The sequence below is a fragment of the Triticum dicoccoides genome, chromosome 4A (genome assembly GCF_002162155.2).
Source record: "Triticum dicoccoides isolate Atlit2015 ecotype Zavitan chromosome 4A, WEW_v2.0, whole genome shotgun sequence".
In the NCBI taxonomy this organism is placed as follows: domain Eukaryota; kingdom Viridiplantae; phylum Streptophyta; class Magnoliopsida; order Poales; family Poaceae; genus Triticum; species Triticum dicoccoides.
The window spans coordinates 18,785,641-18,793,724 of record NC_041386.1 but is presented as its reverse complement, the minus strand read 5'-3'; positions in this window follow the sequence as shown (position 1 = coordinate 18,793,724).

Here is an 8,084-nt window from a genome sequence, read left to right as displayed (position 1 = left end):
TATTTCTCATTCCTCTCCAACCCTCTTCTCCATCGATCATGTCGCCCTCCAGTCGAGTCCATCCTCCCGCATGCCTCATTTGAACATTCCGCCGAGTATCATTTGCATGTACCCACCCTAGTTCTCTTTCAATAGATCTCCGGACCCCGAGATGAAATCGAGAGGGAACGAGTGGGGGCACGTGATACCTAAGGCGGATTCAAAATTTTGAACCAGTGATCATAGCATCCACAAATCATATATAAAGGGTATTCAATGTTCGTTTCATTTTTGAACGTACAATATACTCCCTCCTATCCTTTCTACTCCCTCCTTCCATCTATATTGGGCCTAATGCATTTTTCAAGACCGCCTTTGACTATTGACAAGATTAATAGTACATGACATGTATAATGCGAAAATTATATCATTGGAAGCTCCTTTCACATACGAATTTGATGGTATGCTTTGTTTAAGTTGCATGTCATATATTATTGCTCTACCTTTTGGTCAAAGTTATCCTCGAAAAAGCATTAGGACCTGTACAGATGGAAGGAGGGAGTAGTTTACATATAAGTTTTATGTGTAGTCAAAGTATATCTACTTTGATAAAAAAAAGGTATCAACATTCAACAACGCCCAATCAATATTGTTAGATTCGTATGTACTCCTAGATTTGTACACGAGATGGTTTCCGATTTGACTATTGACAAGATTAATAATACGTCAGATTTATATTGTGAAAATTATATCATTGGAAACTCCTTTCACATATGAATTTGACCGTATGCTTTGGGTAAGTTGCATGTCATATATTATTACTCTAACATTTGGTCAAACTTAGCCTCGAAAAACGCATTAGACCGTGTATGCTTTGTGTAAGTTGCATGTCATATATTATTACTCTAACATTTGTGTAAGTTGCATGTCATATATTATTACTCTAACATTTGGTCAAAGTAGTATAGTGGAAGTGGACCCTCTGATGTAGGTATCCCTGCCTTACCCTCCCTTTCGGTCACTTACTGGCGGACACCATGCTTGCTAGGCCCCGCATGTCAGTTACTCAATGGGTTCGGCCACGCCAGTGGATCCTCATCCATAGTAATACTCCCTTTGTTTTTATTTACTCCACATAAAACGGAGGGAGTGGTGGTATAATAAATGACGCGGGCGGGGGAGGGGAAGGGACGTCAGTTTGCTCTCAACTGCGGTCCCACAAGCGAGCGAAAATGCAAGACGAAGCACGTTCCATTCGGTGAGCGACGTGGAGGGTCCAGCGAGTCGGGCTGCAATGCAAACGCTTGAAGAGCGATGTACAGTCAAAATAAATTGACCGGTCGTCACCGGAACCACTATTCACACCAGAACCTTCGCTGCTTGGCCTACGCCAGCCACTGCCCTAAAACCACACCAAATCTCCAGCCCATTCCCCCACCTTTCGATCCCCTAGCCCGCATCAAGCGTCCCCTAGTTCGCCAGAAAGCCATGGTGGGCCGCAAGATCACTTACTACAAGATGCTGACGCCGGAGCGCCGTGCAGAAATCGCGGTGGCGGTCGGTGCCACAGACCTCCGTTCCCAAGCTCGCTTTGCGGCGGGCCAATCCCCGAGTTCTCTGGAGCCAAGCTACGAGGAGGAGGAAGCCGATCCAATGTTCATGGCGGAGGTCGCGGCGCAGAAGGCCCCCGATGGGTATGAGACGATGGACGTCGACTTCGTGCCGGCGTCCGAGTCCCGCATGGTGCAGGCGGACCAACGGTTCAACATGGCGATACTAAAGGAGGACCGAGAGGCAGATGCTCAACTCGAATCGGAGCGCGCGCATGCCGCTGCCATCGAGGCTCTCTTGCAGGCGGAATCGGATGTCGTGGATGTGAACCGGGCAGCGGAGGCTCAACTTGAGGTGGAGCGCGCGGATGCCGATGCCATCAAGGCCCTCCTGCAGGCGGAACCGGACGTCCTGGACTTGAACCAGGCGGCAGAGGCTCGACTTGACGCAGAGCGCGCGGATGCCGCTCTGATCGACGCCCTCCTGCAGGCGGAACCGGACGTCCTGGACTTGAACCGGGCAGCGGAGGCTCAACTCGACACAGAGCGCGCGGATGCTGCTGCCATCGAGGCCCTCCTGCAGGCGGAACCGGACGTCCTCGACTTGAACCGGGCTGTGCTCTCGTCCGTGCAGAGCACCCGCACGCTCCACTTGAACGAGTAGCTGGAGGCCGAGGACAACCACGGTGCGGAGACACACGTCGGCAGCGACGGCTGGTTCGCGCCGGCAGCCAAAGACGACGAGGCCGTCTCTTTCTGCGAGCAGTGATAGTTTTTCTTTATGTTGTTGTTTTGATGGATCTTTTGCTGTGTAAAAACATATATTTGTTATGCAAGTCGCCTGACTTGGGTCAGTCTACCATTTCAGGCGGGTGGATGAATATCCTACATCTCCTAACCCTTCTTTCCTTCTTCCTCACCTCTTCTTCTTCCCTAACAGACCACCGCACGGGCCGTACGGATACTCCCCAACATGCGGTTGGATAAACATACTCTATGAACGAAAATTATGTGTCAGCGATAGGATGGCTGAGATTGGTGTGTTCACATGCGATAGCACGTGTCAGTGAGGGTGCGTTCCCTTGGTTGGGTTTGCGAAATGCAGGAGCGACTGTGTGAGGGTGCGGTGCGACCGCGGCGTGCAGGAGCGACCGTGTGAGGGTGCAGTGCGACCGCGATAGCCGTGCGCAAGTGTACCTCCTTCTCATTTTGAAAAATTTGGGCAAGCTTGGCAAAAATGTGTGGCGAAGTTTGGCAATGCAAGGCCTAGACCCAAACAGGATAAGTACGTATGTACTAGGAGTACTAGTGTTAAAAAAGAAAGGCCGGGTTTTCCTTCGCGGGATTTAATCTATACAAATCCTCGTTTCACGTGTCAATTAATGCGTATTTTAATCTCCAAAGACCAAAGAGCTAACCATCTCACTCCTCATCGCTTGATTAATGCAGCGCCATGCAAACCAACCTTCTCACTTCCGCATGCATGCAAGGGATATTAATGTCCTTGGTTGCTAACCCCATCAATTTTGCCTTGATTAGTGTTAGTGGCCCTTTCTAAATTGTAATTTTGATATACTGGCCTTGTGTACAAAAAAATGGAGGTAGTAACTATATTTGACTTCCTTCCCCATTGCGGTGACGTCGACGATATTTTTTTGTGGTGGTTTGGCGAAGTGCGTTCGACAGAGAACACCATTGAGGGAGACCATGGTAAGTCGTTCGCAAGTGCCGCCTACAAGCCGAGACAACCGCCTTATTTGCATCCAGGAAGTCCTTTACTAGTACTACTAGGAGTAACTAATGCGGTGAGATGGCTTCTCGAAGAAGACGATGGAGAAGCGGAGTCAGCGAAGAGTGAAATGATGGTTGCTTCGTCCGTGCTTTTGTGATTTGACGCCTCACTGCTTTGTGATTTGTGATAGAAGGGACAGGGGAGTAGACTATGTGCTCTATACTGTAGTACTACATGCGTCCAAGCATGGGAGAAAGAGGAGAGATATTGCATTTTTCTATTCCTTCAATCAATCAATCACGGAGCTTCGGTTCCATCTTTTTGGCTTTGGCAACACCGTCCACAATGGTTCCCACGATGCCAAAAGCTATTTTCACATTTGGCTACACATTGTGGATGCCCTTAACCGTACCACTTGGTTTTGCTCCTGTGTGCTATCTATACAAATCTCAATTATATTGATCTAAAAAATTATAGAATCGAGATTGGTAAAAAGGAGGTGATTTTGCCGCGCGGATGGCGGGGGAGGTTTCTTATTTGAGCAATGCTACATCCACGTATTGTTTAACGTAAAGTTACGAACTGATGTGATGTGGGACTATTTGATTGGATTAAAGGAGAGGATTAGGCCCACCCCACCTGAAAATCAGGGGGGCATATATAGATTAGATGGAAAGTATACGTAGCAGCTACGTAGCCCTTTGTAAGTCTAGGATTAGGCTTCTTATTTTCGGAGGCGTTGTCCACTACTAGGAAAAGGCCTACTAATGGCGCACCAGTTTTGCCTACTAATGGCGCATCACTGATGCGCCATTAGTAGCACGCCACTAGTATTTATTACTAATGGCGCACCACTAGTGCGCCATTAGTATCTGGTATACTAATGGCACACCACGCAGTGCGCCATTAGTATATAACACGATGCGCCATTAGTATGCCTCCCAGGGGCCATATTTAACCATGTGCTTTGGCACACTAATGGCGCACTGCGGATGGATGCGCCATTAGTATACTTGGCATACTAATGGCGCACTATTTGGTGATGCGCCATTAGTATACTTTGGCATACTAATGGCGCACTCTGTAGTGATGCGCCATTAGTATGAATATTAGGTTTTATTTTTTTTTACTTTTCTGATTTTTGCATAGGTTACAAAATATATTATTTGACAAAATATAGACAGTAGCACTCAGCAACAGCAGATTCATCGAATACAATAGAAGATTAGTCTCCGAATACAATTCATCATATTAGTCTCCGAATTCAAAAGACCGAACAAAGATAAAACATTACAAGTCTCGAGACCACGAGTATCGAGTTTGTCTTCACATTACAAGTCGATATCGATCATCTAAACTACCATCACATAGAAGAGAGCTGCGGTCATCACGATGAGCATCATCGCGATGAAACTGGTCTTCATCCGGTTCCTCCAACACTCCCTCCTCTCTCCCGCTAGATAGCGGGCGTATCTAGATTCTGCCTCCGCCCTAGTGGTGTACCCTTTGTAACTGTTACCGCTGAAACAATGAACCTGTCTCCGACACTCCTCCCAGTCGTCGTAGACTCCGGGAACCTTACCCTTGTACACGACATATGACGGCATCTCTATGCACAAGCCAAACAACAGACAATACATACATAAGCAATATATAAGTATGCAACAAAAGGATCGGAAGAGAAAAGCAAGACATTAATAGCACGATTCATGGTCCTACTAATAAATAGCATCGATTACATCTAAGTTGAACGACTATCCAAACCAAAGAGACATACAATTCATTAAAGTTTAATTACAACATGAGCCAATCAATGTTTCAGAACTACACATCACTACTTTCGACTCGACTCATGGACAGGAGCGTGGATGAAGCCGCCGTCTATCGTGATGGTCATGAAATCGCGGGCGTTGTCAGCCTGCATTTGTAGCATTCCGTCTATCTCAATGTTGGACGGTTGATATCTGAGGAAGAACTGCCCCGAGGTATGAAGGACATCTTGATGGATCATGTCCGCAAACTCCGAATGGATGTGAAAGAATTCTTGTCTGATGTCCGCGTCCTGGATTGCCGACAAGCTTGCGGCCCAATCTTTGAGATTATTTGGTAGCAGAAGGTGATGATGGTCCCTTATGATCGCCCGCATGTGATGGAGGGCATAGTAGGCATCCTTCTGACCACCAGGCGGCTGCTTGACACAGCAGAACGTCGTATTGTGGGCGAACACGTGCTTGCCGTACTTACGAATTGCCCTGGTGAAGGTGCCTCCAGATTTGGTGTAGCCGGGGAGAACATCATCAAGAACTTTCTTCATATTTGTGTAGTCTATCTTGGAGTTATGGTTCGGGTCGAAATACGTGGCCATGGAATATTTCGGGCTTAAGAGGATGAGTGTGCAATGTGTGTCACTGCACAGAACACGGAATGTTAGAAAAAAAAGAACGATCGAAATCTAAGAAATCATATGTTACGGGGCGGTTAAGGGATGACTTACTCGGGAAAGTAAGCCACAAGGAAGTTAGCCTTATCTGGGTTTGCCAGCATGACGTCTTCGAGGTGTGAACTCACGACTTTGCGGTCCCTAGCGCTGCTCAAGAGCTTGGCACGCATGTAGAAGGGGTCGACGATCACGATGTCCGGGGTCTTGTCTCTAATGATCCGCATCTCCATACTCAGCGAAAACAGCCGAACGAAGGTGTAGTGCAGCGGATGAAGGTTAAACATAGCAAAGATGTCATTAAACCGCAGGACGATCGTACCCCCGATGTCGCCATCCACAAAGCCCTTGCCCTCTGGCACCTTGGCCATGAAAACCGGGTATACCACATCATTCTCTCTGAGACGTCACTTCTCCAAAGAAAGAACACTGTCGTGCAGACTCCGCATAGCACCGGTTGCAGCATTGAGCATATTTGTCGGTAGCATCGCCCTACCCGCCGCATGCACCCTCCTTGAAATATCCTTAGGTGAAGTTGGTCCGTCCTGAGCACGGATCGTACTCGGTGCCGGCTGGCTCGCACCGGCGGCCTTTCTAGTCGGCCATTTCCGGCCCTTCTTCTTGATCTGCTGTAATGGGACCGAGTTCTGCTCACAGACCACCTTCTTGAGCGTGTTGGGGCTGATAATATTTGGCACCTCCGCTATCTGAGGCTCGGTGAAGGCGGAAGCTGGAGGCTTCTCCTGAGAACTGAACACCAGACGACGCCTGTTGCAATTGGGTTTCTCCGCCATACCAGCTAGATCGCGGTCGTCTTGTTTGGGTTCTTGAGAAGGAGGCCCGCAGAACTCGTCACCGTACCCATGTTCGGCAAAGTACTTATCGACGTTGGTAAATGTACCATCGTCGTTGTCGTTGTCGTTGTCGTCCGGATCCTGTGCCATAGGGATGTCCGGCATGTCCGGTAGCATTGCGGCGTTCTTGCCATGGCTTGGCGCCGGCATGACTGGCGGTCTTGTCTGTGGGTGGTGTCCCCCGCCCCCAAACGAATCTGGCTCTTCGGCCGAAGCAGGGGCCAGCTTACGCAGGCGTTGACGGTCATCTCATCTTCTTCGTCGGCCCCAGCGGGTCGAATCGGAGGTAACAGCTCATCGCAGCCTGGCAGCACCCGAACCACTTCAACCCTATACATTGCGGGTGGCATCGGATTACCGTGGAACACGGGGTTGCCCGGTTGAATGATTCTGCCCTTGGCGACATCGACCAACTCGCCGCCCACGAAGTGCAGGAGAGTGCAAGGAACGTTGGCGGCGCCCTGCGAAAACATGTAGGGCGTCAGGGATGCCCAGTCAAAGGCAAGGAGATGAAGTCCTCGGCTGAGAGGCTTAGTTACCGTGATGCTGTCGAGCTCGGCTAATGTCGAGGCACCGCCAACGGCGGGCATGCAACTGACGGAGGGGCCGCTTGCTGGCGAGGTGCCGGCCGGTGTACACCCAGTTGCATTAAGCTCCAATGCCGGCGTCGGAGACACCAATACCACCGCCGCCGGAGACACCAATGGCGCCGCCGCCGTAGACACCAATACCGCCGCCGCCGGAGACACCAATGGTGCCGCCTGCGCGTTGTGTGAGTTGCTGGCCGTGAAGCTGGGAATCGGGGGCGGCCCCTATTGGCCACCCGCAATCCACGTCGTTATCCCATGAATCAAGGTAGGCATAATGCCGGTAAGCGTCGATCCCAGTTGTTGTTGCACTTGCTCTTGGACCATCTCTGGAATCCGTGCCACTTGCGCCTTGAGTGCTTCAACCTCGTGCGACTGTCTTTCCGAGCTGGTCTTTTTCTCCTTTCGCCCACCAGCGCCATAGTATGACGACCATTTTGTGGACAAGCCTTTGCCGGCCACACGACCAGCTGACGTCGGCTTATTGAGCTTATCCCTATTTTTCATTACGTTCAATGCCCTATTCAAAGGGGTGTCGAAAGGGGAGCTCTGAGACGACCCTGCGCTACTGCTTTCTTTGTCCTGCGGAAGGAACATGAACCAGTTAGAAATATTGGGGATTAATTAGAATGCAACCATATGGAGCTAATTACGCGGGGGTGTATTCCTTACTAGAACAAGCTCAAGCTCCTTGGTCTCTGGATCCGTGGTAAGCTCCTTTGTTACCGGGTCCTCCTTGTACCGGGCCCTGAGAAAGTTCCTGGTCTACTTGTCACTGTGTTTCTCGAAGCGGGGCGGTAGGCCTTGCTCAGCACGCTCCGTGTCCTCCTTGTCCCATACAGGCTCCGCCACTCTGTAACCGCCAGGACCGAGTTGGTGGACCCCTATGTTCAACTGCCGCATTTCTTTCCCCCACTTACTTGATTCGGAGGTTGCGGGGCTCTC